Below are 13,566 nucleotides of genomic sequence, written 5' to 3'. Positions count from 1 at the left end.
CGCCCTCCTCTGCGATTCTCATACAAAGTACCTAAGCGCTGGCAAATCGAGAATTAAATTGTGAAATGTGTGAAAAATTAAATTAAAATATTGTGGGCTCCCTCCTTTCCGATTCTCATACCAAGTACCAAGCGCTGGCAAATCGAGAATTAAAATGAAATCATTATATTGTAAAATTAAATAATGGAAAAAATCAAATTAAAATATTGCGGGCGCCCTCTGCGATTCTCATTCCAAGTACCTTGGCAAATTCATAATTAAATTGTAAAAAGTCTTTAAAATATAAGAATGGTATTGTGAAATTAAATAATGAAATTTCTGAACAATATAATTAAAATATTGTGGACGCCCTCCTCTGCGATTTTCATACCAAGTACCAAGCGCTGGCAAATCGAGAATTAAAATGAAATCATTATATTGTAAAATTAAATAATGGAAAAAATCAAATTAAAATATTGCGGGCGCCCTCTGCGATTCTCATACCAAGTACCAAGCGCTGGCAAATCGAGAATTACAATGAAATCATTATATTGTAAAATTAAATAATGGAAAAAATCAAATTAAAATATTGCGTGCGCCCTCCTCTGCGATCCTCATTCCAAGTACCTAAGCGCTGGCAAATCGAGAACTAAATTGTGAAATGTGTGAAAAATTAAATTAAAATATTGTGGGCTCCCTCCTTTCCGATTCTCATACCAAGTACCAAGCGCTGGCAAATCGAGAATTAAAATGAAATCATTATATTGTAAAATTAAATAATGGAAAAAATCAAATTAAAATATTGCGGGCGCCCTCTGCGATTCTCATTCCAAGTACCTTGGCAAATTCATAATTAAATTGTAAAAAGTCTTTAAAATATAAGAATTGTATTGTGAAATTAAATAATGAAATTTCTGAAAAATATAATTAAAATATTGTGGACGCCCTCCTCTGCGATTTTCATACCAAGTACCTAAGCGCTGGCAAATCGAGAATTAAATTGTGAAATTTGTAAAAATTGAATTAACTTTATTATGAAATTAAATAGAGAAATTTCTGAAAAATCAAATTTAAATATTGTGGGCGCCCTTCTATGCGATTCTCATACCAAGTACCTAATTGTAAAAAGTCTTTAAAATATAAGAATTGTGTTGTGAAATTAAATAATGAAATTTCTGAAAAATATAATTAAAATATTGTGGACGCCATCCTCTGCGATTTTCATACCAAGTACCAAGCGCTGGCAAATCGAGAATTAAAATGAAATCATTATATTGTAAAATTAAATAATGGAAAAAATCAAATTAAAATATTGCGTGCGCCCTCCTCTGCGATCCTTATTCCAAGAACCTAAGCGCTGGCAAATCGAGAACTAAATTGTGAAATGTGTGAAAAATTAAATTAAAATATTGTGGGCTCCCTCCTTTCCGATTCTCATACCAAGTACCAAGCGCTGGCAAATCGAGAATTAAAATGAAATCATTATATTGTAAAATTAAATAATGGAAAAAATCAAATTAAAATATTGCGGGCGCCCTCTGCGATTCTCATTCCAAGTACCTTGGCAAATTCATAATTAAATTGTAAAAAGTCTTTAAAATATAAGAATGGTATTGTGAAATTAAATAATGAAATTTCTGAACAATATAATTAAAATATTGTGGACGCCCTCCTCTGCGATTTTCATACCAAGTACCAAGCGCTGGCAAATCGAGAATTAAAATGAAATCATTATATTGTAAAATTAAATAATGGAAAAAATCAAATTAAAATATTGCGGGCGCCCTCCTCTGCGATTCTCATACCAAGTACCAAGCGCTGGCAAATCGAGAATTACAATGAAATCATTATATTGTAAAATTAAATAATGGAAAAAATCAAATTAAAATATTGCGTGCGCCCTCCTCTGCGATCCTCATTCCAAGTACCTAAGCGCTGGCAAATCGAGAACTAAATTGTGAAATGTGTGAAAAATTAAATTAAAATATTGTGGGCTCCCTCCTTTCCGATTCTCATACCAAGTACCAAGCGCTTGCAAATCGAGAATTAAAATGAAATCATTATATTGTAAAATTAAATAATGGAAAAAATCTAATTAAAATATTGCGGGCGCCCTCTGCGATTCTCATTCCAAGTACCAAGCGCTGGCAAATCGAGAATTAAAATGAAGTCATTATATTGTAAAATTAAATAATGGAAAAAATCAAATTAAAATATTGCGGGCGCCCTCTGCGATTCTCATTCCAAGTACCTTGGCAAATTCATAATTAAATTGTAAAAAGTCTTTAAAATATAAGAATTGTATTGTGAAATTAAATAATGAAATTTCTGAAAAATATAATTAAAATATTGTGGACGCCCTCCTCTGCGATTTTCATACCAAGTACCTAAGCGCTGGCAAATCGAGAATTAAATTGTGAAATTTGTAAAAATTGAATTAACTTTATTATGAAATTAAATAGAGAAATTTCTGAAAAATCAAATTTAAATATTGTGGGCGCCCTTCTATGCGATTCTCATACCAAGTACCTAATTGTAAAAAGTCTTTAAAATATAAGAATTGTGTTGTGAAATTAAATAATGAAATTTCTGAAAAATATAATTAAAATATTGTGGACGCCATCCTCTGCGATTTTCATACCAAGTACCAAGCGCTGGCAAATCGAGAATTAAAATGAAATCATTATATTGTAAAATTAAATAATGGAAAAAATCAAATTAAAATATTGCGTGCGCCCTCCTCTGCGATCCTTATTCCAAGAACCTAAGCGCTGGCAAATCGAGAACTAAATTGTGAAATGTGTGAAAAATTAAATTAAAATATTGTGGGCTCCCTCCTCTGCGATTCTCATACCAAGTACCAAGCGCTGGCAAATCGAGAATTACAATGAAATCATTATATTGTAAAATTAAATAATGGAAAAAATCAAATTAAAATATTGCGGGCGCCCTCTGCGATTCTCATTCCAAGTACCTTGGCAAATTCATAATTAAATTGTAAAAAGTCTTTACAATATATAAGAATTGTATTGTGAAATTAAATAATGAAATTTCTGAAAAATATAATTAAAATATTGTGGACGCCCTCCTCTGCGATTCTCATACCAAGTACCAAGCGCTGGCAAATCGAGAATTACAATGAAATCATTATATTGTAAAATTAAATAATGGAAAAAATCAAATTAAAATATTGCGGGCGCCCTCTGCGATTCTCATTCCAAGTACCTTGGCAAATTCATAATTAAATTGTAAAAAGTCTTTACAATATATAAGAATTGTATTGTGAAATTAAATAATGAAATTTCTGAAAAATATAATTAAAATATTGTGGACGCCCTCCTCTGCGATTCTCATACCAAGTACCTAAGCGCTGGCAAATCGAGAATTAAATTGTGAAATGTGTGAAAAATTAAATTAAAATATTGTGGGCTCCCTCCTTTCCGATTCTCATACCAAGTACCAAGCGCTGGCAAATCGAGAATTACAATGAAATCATTATATTGTAAAATTAAATAATGGAAAAAATCAAATTAAAATATTGCGTGCGCCCTCCTCTGCGATTCTCATACCAAGTACCTAAGCGCTGGCAAATCGAGAATTAAATTGTGAAATGTGTGAAAAATTAAATTAAAATATTGTGGGCTCCCTCCTTTCCGATTCTCATACCAAGTACCAAGCGCTGGCAAATCGAGAATTACAATGAAATCATTATATTGTAAAATTAAATAATGGAAAAAATCAAATTAAAATATTGCGGGCGCCCTCCTCTGCGATTCTCATACCAAGTACCAAGCGCTGGCAAATCGAGAATTACAATGAAATCATTATATTGTAAAATTAAATAATGGAAAAAATCAAATTAAAATATTGCGGGCGCCCTCTGCGATTCTCATTCCAAGTACCTTGGCAAATTCATAATTAAATTGTAAAAAGTCTTTACAATATATAAGAATTGTATTGTGAAATTAAATAATGAAATTTCTGAAAAATATAATTAAAATATTGTGGACGCCCTCCTCTGCGATTCTCATACCAAGTACCTAAGCGCTGGCAAATCGAGAATTAAATTGTGAAATGTGTGAAAAATTAAATTAAAATATTGTGGGCTCCCTCCTTTCCGATTCTCATACCAAGTACCAAGCGCTGGCAAATCGAGAATTACAATGAAATCATTATATTGTAAAATTAAATAATGGAAAAAATCAAATTAAAATATTGCGTGCGCCCTCCTCTGCGATTCTCATACCAAGTACCTAAGCGCTGGCAAATCGAGAATTACACTGTGCAATTTCTGAAAAATCAAATTAAAATATTGCGGCCGCCTTCCTCTGCGATTCTCATACCAAGTACCAAGCGCTGGCAAATCGAGATTTAAAATAAAATCATTATATTGTAAAATTAAATAATGGAAAAAATCAAATTAAAATATTGCGTGCGCCCTCCTCTGCGATTCTCATACCAAGTACCTAAGCGCTGGCAAATCGAGAATAACACTGTGCAATTTCTGAAAAATCAAATTAAAATATTGCGGGCGCCATCCTCTGCGATTCTCATACCAAGTACCTAAGCGCTGGCAAATCGAGAATTAAATTGTGAAATGTGTGAAAAATTAAATTAAAATATTGTGGGCTCCCTCCTTTCCGATTCTCATACCAAGTACCAAGCGCTGGCAAATCGAGAATTAAAATGAAATCATTATATTGTAAAATTAAATAATGGAAAAAATCAAATTAAAATATTGCGGGCGCCCTCCTCTGCGATTCTCATACCAAGTACCTAAGCGCTGGCAAATCGAGAATTACACTGTGCAATTTCTGAAAAATCGAATTATAATATTGCGGCCCGCCCTCCTCTGCGATTCTCATACCAAGTACCAAGCGCTGGCAAATCGAGAATTAAAATGAAATCATTATATTGTAAAATTAAATAATGGAAAAAATCAAATTAAAATATTGTGGACGCCCTTCTCTGCGGTTCTCATACCAAGTACCTAAGCGCTGGCAAATCGAGAATTACAATGAAATCATTATATTGTATAATTAAATAATGGAAAAAATCAAATTATAATATTGCGGGCGCCCTCCTCTGCGATCCTCATTCCAAGTACCAAAGCGCTGGCAAATTCATAATTAAATTGTGAAAAGTCTTTAAAATATAAGAATTGTATTGTGAAATTAAAAATTGAAATTTCTGAAAAATCAAATTAATATATTGTGGACGCCCTCCTCTGCGATTCTCATACCAAGTACCTAAGCGCTGGCAAATCGAGAATTACACTGTGCAATTTCTGAAAAATCAAATTAAAATATTGCGGGCGCCATCCTCTGCGATTCTCATACCAAGTACCTAAGCGCTGGCAAATCGAGAATTAAAATGAAATCATTATATTGTAAAATTAAATAATGGAAAAAATCAAATTAAAATATTGTGGACGCCCTTCTCTGCGATTCTCATACCAAGTACCTAAGCGCTGGCAAATCGAGAATTACAATGAAATCATTATATTGTAAAATTAAATAATGGAAAAAATCAAATTAAAATATTGCAGGCGCCCTCTGCGATTCTCATTCCAAGTACCTTGGCAAATTCATAATTAAATTGTAAAAAGTCTTTAAAATATAAGAATTGTATTGTGAAATTAAATAATGAAATTTCTGAAAAATATAATTAAAATATTGTGGACGCCCTCCTCTGCGATTTTCATACCAAATACCAAGCGCTGGCAAATCGAGAATTAAAATGAAATCATTATATTGTAAAATTAAATAATGGAAAAAATCAAATTAAAATATTGCGGGCGCCCTCCTCTGCGATTCTCATTCCAAGTACCTAAGCGCTGGCAAATCGAGAATTACACTGTGCAATTTCTGAAAAATCAAATTAAAATAGTGTGGACGCCTTCCTCTGCGATTCTCATACCAAGTACCTAAGCGCTGGCACATCGAGAATTAATTTGTGAAATTTCTGAAAAATCAAATTAAAATATTGTGTACGCCCTCCTCTGCGATTTTCATACCAAGTACCAAGCGCTGGCAAATCGAGAATTAAAATGAAATCATTATATTGTAAAATTAAATAATGGAAAATATCAAATTATAATATTGCGGGCGCCCTCCTCTGCGATCCTCATTCCAAGTACCTTGGCAAATTCATAATTAAATTGTAAAAAGTCTTTATAATATATAAGAATTGTATTGTGAAATTAAATAATGAAATTTCTGAAAAATATAATTAAAATATTGTGGACGCCCTCCTCTGCGATTCTCATACAAAGTACCTAAGCGCTGGCAAATCGAGAATTAAATTGTGAAATGTGTGAAAAATTAAATTAAAATATTGTGGGCTCCCTCCTTTCCGATTCTCATACCAAGTACCTAAGCGCTGGCACATCGAGAATTAATTTGTGAAATTTCTGAAATATCAAATTAAAATATTGCGGGCGCCCTCATCTGCGATTCTCATACCAAGTACCAAGCCCTGGCAAATCGAGAATTACAATGAAATCATTATATTGTAAAATTAAATAATGGAAAAAATCAAATTAAAATATTGTGGACGCCCTTCTCTGCGATTCTCATACCAAGTACCTAAGCGCTGGCAAATCGAGAATTACACTGTGCAATTTCTGAAAAATCAAATTATAATATTGCGGCCGCCCTCCTCTGCGATTCTCATACCAAGTACCAAGCGCTGGCAAATCGAGAATTAAAATGAAATCATTATATTGTAAAATTAAATAATGGAAAAAATCAAATTAAAATATTGTGGACGCCCTTCTCTGCGATTCTCATACCAAGTACCTAAGCGCTGGCAAATCGAGAATTACAATGAAATCATTATATTGTAAAATTAAATAATGGAAAAAATCAAATTAAAATATTGCAGGCGCCCTCTGCGATTCTCATTCCAAGTACCTTGGCAAATTCATAATTAAATTGTAAAAAGTCTTTAAAATATAAGAATTGTATTGTGAAATTAAATAATGAAATTTCTGAAAAATATAATTAAAATATTGTGGACGCCCTCCTCTGCGATTTTCATACCAAATACCAAGCGCTGGCAAATCGAGAATTAAAATGAAATCATTATATTGTAAAATTAAATAATGGAAAAAATCAAATTAAAATATTGCGTGCGCCCTCCTCTGCGATTCTCATACCAAGTACCTAAGCGCTGGCAAATCGAGAATTACACTGTGCAATTTCTGAAAAATCAAATTAAAATATTGCGGGCGCCATCCTCTGCGATTCTCATACCAAGTACCTAAGCGCTGGCAAATCGAGAATTAAAATGAAATCATTATATTGTAAAATTAAATAATGGAAAAAATCAAATTAAAATATTGCGTGCGCCCTCCTCTGCGATTCTCATACCAAGTACCTAAGCGCTGGCAAATCGAGAATTACACTGTGCAATTTCTGAAAAATCAAATTAAAATATTGCGGCCGCCTTCCTCTGCGATTCTCATACCAAGTACCAAGCGCTGGCAAGTCGAGAATTACAATGAAATCATTATATTGTAAAATTAAATAATCGAAAAAATCAAATTAAAATATTGCGTGCGCCCTCCTCTGCGATTCTCATACCAAGTACCTAAGCGCTGGCAAATCGAGAATTACAATGAAATCATTATATTGTAAAATTAAATAATGGAAAAAATCAAATTAAAATATTGCAGGCGCCCTCTGCGATTCTCATTCCAAGTACCTTGGCAAATTCATAATTAAATTGTAAAAAGTCTTTAAAATATAAGAATTGTATTGTGAAATTAAATAATGAAATTTCTGAAAAATATAATTAAAATATTGTGGACGCCCTCCTCTGCGATTTTCATACCAAATACCAAGCGCTGGCAAATCGAGAATTAAAATGAAATCATTATATTGTAAAATTAAATAATGGAAAAAATCAAATTAAAATATTGCGTGCGCCCTCCTCTGCGATTCTCATACCAAGTACCTAAGCGCTGGCAAATCGAGAATTACACTGTGCAATTTCTGAAAAATCAAATTAAAATATTGCGGGCGCCATCCTCTGCGATTCTCATAGCAAGTACCTAAGCGCTGGCAAATCGAGAATTAAAATGAAATCATTATATTGTAAAATTAAATAATGGAAAAAATCAAATTAAAATATTGCAGGCGCCCTCTGCGATTCTCATTCCAAGTACCTTGGCAAATTCATAATTAAATTGTAAAAAGTCTTTAAAATATAAGAATTGTATTGTGAAATTAAATAATGAAATTTCTGAAAAATATAATTAAAATATTGTGGACGCCCTCCTCTGCGATTCTCATACAAAGTACCTAAGCGCTGGCAAATCGAGAATTAAATTGTGAAATGTGTGAAAAATTAAATTAAAATATTGTGGGTTCCCTCCTTTCCGATTCTCATACCAAGTACCTAAGCGCTGGCACATCGAGAATTAATTTGTGAAATTTCTGAAATATCAAATTAAAATATTGCGGGCGCCCTCATCTGCGATTCTCATACCAAGTACCAAGCCCTGGCAAATCGAGAATTACAATGAAATCATTATATTGTAAAATTAAATAATGGAAAAAATCAAATTAAAATATTGCGGGCGCCCTCCTCTGCGATTCTCATACCAAGTACCTAAGCGCTGGCAAATCGAGAATTACACTGTGCAATTTCTGAAAAATCAAATTATAATATTGTGGGCTCCCTCCTTTCCGATTCTCATACCAAGTACCAAGCGCTGGCAAATCGAGAATTAAAATGAAATCATTATATTGTAAAATTAAATAATGGAAAAAATCAAATTAAAATATTGCGGGCGCCCTCTGCGATTCGCATTCCAAGTACCTTGGCAAATTCATAATTAAATTGTAAAAAGTCTTTAAAATATAAGAATTGTATTGTGAAATTAAATAATGAAATTTCTGAAAAATATAATTAAAATATTGTGGACGCCCTCCTCTGCGATTCTCATACAAAGTACCTAAGCGCTGGCAAATCGAGAATTAAAATGAAATCATTATATTGTAAAATTAAATAATGGAAAAAATCAAATTAAAATATTGCGGGCGCCCTCTGCGATTCTCATTCCAAGTACCTTGGCAAATTCATAATTAAATTGTAAAAAGTCTTTAAAATATAAGAATTGTATTGTGAAATTAAATAATGAAATTTCTGAAAAATATAATTAAAATATTGTGGACGCCCTCCTCTGCGATTCTCATACAAAGTACCTAAGCGCTGGCAAATCGAGAATTAAATTGTGAAATGTGTGAAAAATTAAATTAAAATATTGTGGGCTCCCTCCTTTCCGATTCTCATACCAAGTACCAAGCGCTGGCAAATCGAGAATTAAAATGAAATCATTATATTGTAAAATTAAATAATGGAAAAAATCAAATTAAAATATTGCGGGCGCCCTCTGCGATTCTCATTCCAAGTACCTTGGCAAATTCATAATTAAATTGTAAAAAGTCTTTAAAATATAAGAATTGTATTGTGAAATTAAATAATGAAATTTCTGAAAAATATAATTAAAATATTGTGGACGCCCTCCTCTGCGATTTTCATACCAAGTACCAAGCGCTGGCAAATCGAGAATTAAAATGAAATCATTATATTGATAAACTAGCAGGTATTGCCCGTCTTAACCCGGCTCAATATAATGTTTCCAATTGTATTTATTTTGTGTGTGCATAACCTACCCATATGTTTTCACCTTATAAGTTACCAGTAGGAAGGCATTTAAGGTATTTAAATGAACATTTTCTGTTCTTGACAAAAAATTGTTCAGTAGTCCGTTACATTTTTGTTCTTGACAAACTATTTCGTTAAACGAACATGACCACTATAACTAATATTTTTTAAAGCTCGTTTTCCCCCCTTTGGAGCTAGAATTTTCCAAAAGCCTTTCTTAGTGTGCTCCTACACTATGATGGATACTATGAAAGGATACTTGAGTCCAAATTTCATCTTTTACCGTTTGGGCTGTGCGTTGATCACCAATTAGTCAGGACAAACTGTTTTATATATAGAGATAACGCAACGTTTTAAGATAGACGATTTGCAAAAAAGGGGGAATAATTATAAGGGTATATCCTAATTTTAAATGCACATTTGAGCATTTTCGTGCCATATTGAGTCAATACGGTCACGCACAAACTCGGAATATGAAACACGGCACTCGTGTCAATGCCGTGCAGCGATAAGCCACGATCAAAAAGCACTGACAATTCTCATCTGAATTTGCTAGAGTAAAACTTTCGATAGTTGAAGCCACCGATACCATCAAAATATCGAAGTTTGAATGCAATAAGCAGAATATTTAAATAACAAAATCTAATTATTTATTGACATCAATAAGAACAAATCATATACATACATACATCTGCCCGCAATGCGAAGCAGAATATGCGTAGCTCCGTTATTCGGTTTCTGCTTTACTATCGCTTACGCAGTCGTTGCCTAGCGACGGTAACTGTTAACTTTTGGCGTTTTGCCTTTGCAATTAACATTAAATGGTCAAAACGAAAGAAGATATGCGAGCCAACAACTTAAAGTTGTTGTTGTTGTTTTGTATGTACATGCTACATATGTACATATACAGGCATACATGCATATGCATGTACATATGTTGATTACATTACCCAAATTTGAAATCGATCGGACAACATTTATAACACAAACTATTCATTTGAAAAAGTGAATAAATATTAAAACCCCAATAATAAAATTAAATGCGATATATCGAAAATATCGATACTTGTGTTGATATATCGTAATACATGTCGAATACAAATACATCGAAAAACATCGTTTGAGAGTTATTGATTATAATACTGTATTCGATTGTTCACTGTACACATACATACATACATACATACATACATACAAATGTATTTGTATGTGTACGGTAACTGTAAACTTTTGGCATTTTGCGTATGCAAACAACAACTTGCATACATACTTATTGATGTACATATGTACATACTATACATACAGACGTATGTACATATGTATGTACGTATGTAATACATATGGTGCTGGTGTAATTCATAATGCGAAATTCTTTCTAAGGGGAGCAATGTCCCCCCTGCCCAACCTGCGTACGCCCTTGTAGTCCGTTGTCCTAAAAACCCATTATGCCAAATGTACTAAACAAAGAAAAAATAACATAAAAATGTTTATGTTATAATGTTAATAATTTTTAATTAATTAACATTTTTTGCCCTGTCAGTGCAAGACGAATGCACTTTTATACATATGTATGTATGTATGTACATACATGTGTACAAATGAACATTCACACATTAGTGTCTCACATTTTGCTTTGGCTAGTTCAACCGTTTGCACGCAACTACACGAACAGCTGCTTGTATGTATGTATGTGTGTGTGTGTATGTATACTTAGTTGTCCCCAACTGTTTGATATTTTGTATTGTTTGTTCTGCCTGCATTTGTAAAATGCATATTTTAAAAATCGTTAAATGCAAAGTTGTAATTTTAGTTACGTAGATTATATTACCCAAATTTGAAATCGATCTGACAAAATTTATAACACAAACTTTTCATTTGAAAAAATGAATAAATATTAAAACCCCAATAATTCAAGCTCCAACACAAATTTTGAAAAACCGAGTATGCAGTTTTGTTTGTATTCTTTTATAGATTATAAAACCTAAATTTAAAGTTGATCGATTCAAAAATGCAGAATTTTCAAACAAACTTTGGAGCTACTTTTCCCCCCTTTGGAGCTCGAATTTTCCAAAATCCCTTCTTAGTGCGCATCTACACCATGATAGGATACTTGAGCCCAAATTTCAGTTTTCTAGCTTTTACCGTTTGGGCTGTGGGGTGTTGATTGTGTTTCAATTTTTCCACGGAAAACCCCACTTTTTTCATGCCCCAGGAAAAATGATGAAAAACCAAGTTTTTCTTGTATTCTTTTTGAGAGTATACAAACTAAGTTTGAACTTAATTGGATGAAAATTGTAGATTTTTCATACAAATGTTGGAGCTCGTTTTCCCCCCTTTGGCGTTCGAATTTTCCAAAACCGCTTCTTAGTGCTCACCTACACTACTGAAGACAACATGTGTCCAATTTTCAGCCTCCTAGCTCTTACCGTTTGGGCTGTGCGTTGATTGCAGATAGCTTTTCGTTTACCGAATTATCCACCGGAAAATCATTATTATTCAGGCCGCAGGAAAAATATATAAAATCTAAGTATACAGTTTTTTTTGTATTCTTTGTGAGAGTATACAAACTAAGTTTGAAGTTAATCGGATAAAAATTGTAGATTTTTCATACAAACGTTGGAGCTCGTTTCCCCCCCTTTGGAGCTCGAATTTTCAGAAACCCCTTCTTAGTGCTCACTTTCACTATAAGAGGGATCTTGTGTCCAAATTTCAGCTTCCTAGCTCTTACCGTTTGGGCTGTGCGTTGATTGCCAATCAGTCAATCAGTCAGTCAGTCAGTCAGTCAGGACAAACTGTTTTATATATATAGAGATTAAATAATGGAAAAAATCAAATTAAAATTTTGCGGGCGCCCTTCTCTGCGATTCTCATACCAAGTACCTAAGCGCTGGCAAATCGAGAATTACACTGTGCAATTTCTGAAAAATCAAATTAAAATATTGCGGCCGCCCTCCTCTGCGATTCTCATACCAAGTACCAAGCGCTGGCAAATCGAGATTTAAAATGAAATCATTATATTGTAAAATTAAATAATGGAAAAAATCAAATTAAAATATTGCGGGCGCCCTCCTCTGCGATTCTCATACCAAGTACCTAAGCGCTGGCAAATCGAGAATTACACTGTGCAATTTCTGAAAAATCAAATTATAATATTGCGGCCGCCCTCCTCTGCGATTCTCATACCAAGTACCAAGCGCTGGCAAATCGAGAATTAAAATGAAATCATTATATTGTAAAATTAAATAATGGAAAAAATCAAATTAAAATATTGTGGACGCCCTTCTCTGCGATTCTCATACCAAGTACCTAAGCGCTGGCAAATCGAGAATTACAATGAAATCATTATATTGTAAAATTAAATAATGGAAAAAATCAAATTATAATATTGCGGCCGCCCTCCTCTGCGATCCTCATTCCAAGTACCAAAGCGCTGGCAAATTCATAATTAAATTGTGAAAAGTCTTTAAAATATAAGAATTGTATTGTGAAATTAAAAATTGAAATTTCTGAAAAATCAAATTAATATATTATGGACGCCCTCCTCTGCGATTCTCATACCAAGTACCTAAGCGCTGGCAAATCGAGAATTACACTGTGCAATTTCTGAAAAATCAAATTAAAATATTGCGGGCGCCATCCTCTGCGATTCTCATACCAAGTACCAAGCGCTGGCAAATCGAGATTTAAAATGAAATCATTATATTGTAAAATTAAATAATGGAAAAAATCAAATTAAAATATTGCGGGCGCCCTCCTCTGCGATTCTCATACCAAGTACCAAGCGCTGGCAAATCGAGATTTAAAATGAAATCATTATATTGTAAAATTAAATAATGGAAAAAATCAAATTATAATATTGCGGGCGCCCTCCTCTGCGATCCTCATTCCAAGTACCAAAGCGCTGGCAAATTC

This window comes from Scaptodrosophila lebanonensis, unplaced genomic scaffold (assembly GCF_003285725.1).
Source record: "Scaptodrosophila lebanonensis strain 11010-0011.00,11010-0021.00 unplaced genomic scaffold, SlebRS2 tig00001478-arrow-arrow-pilon, whole genome shotgun sequence".
NCBI lineage: Eukaryota > Metazoa > Arthropoda > Insecta > Diptera > Drosophilidae > Scaptodrosophila > Scaptodrosophila lebanonensis.
Note: the sequence above shows the minus strand (reverse complement) of the source record.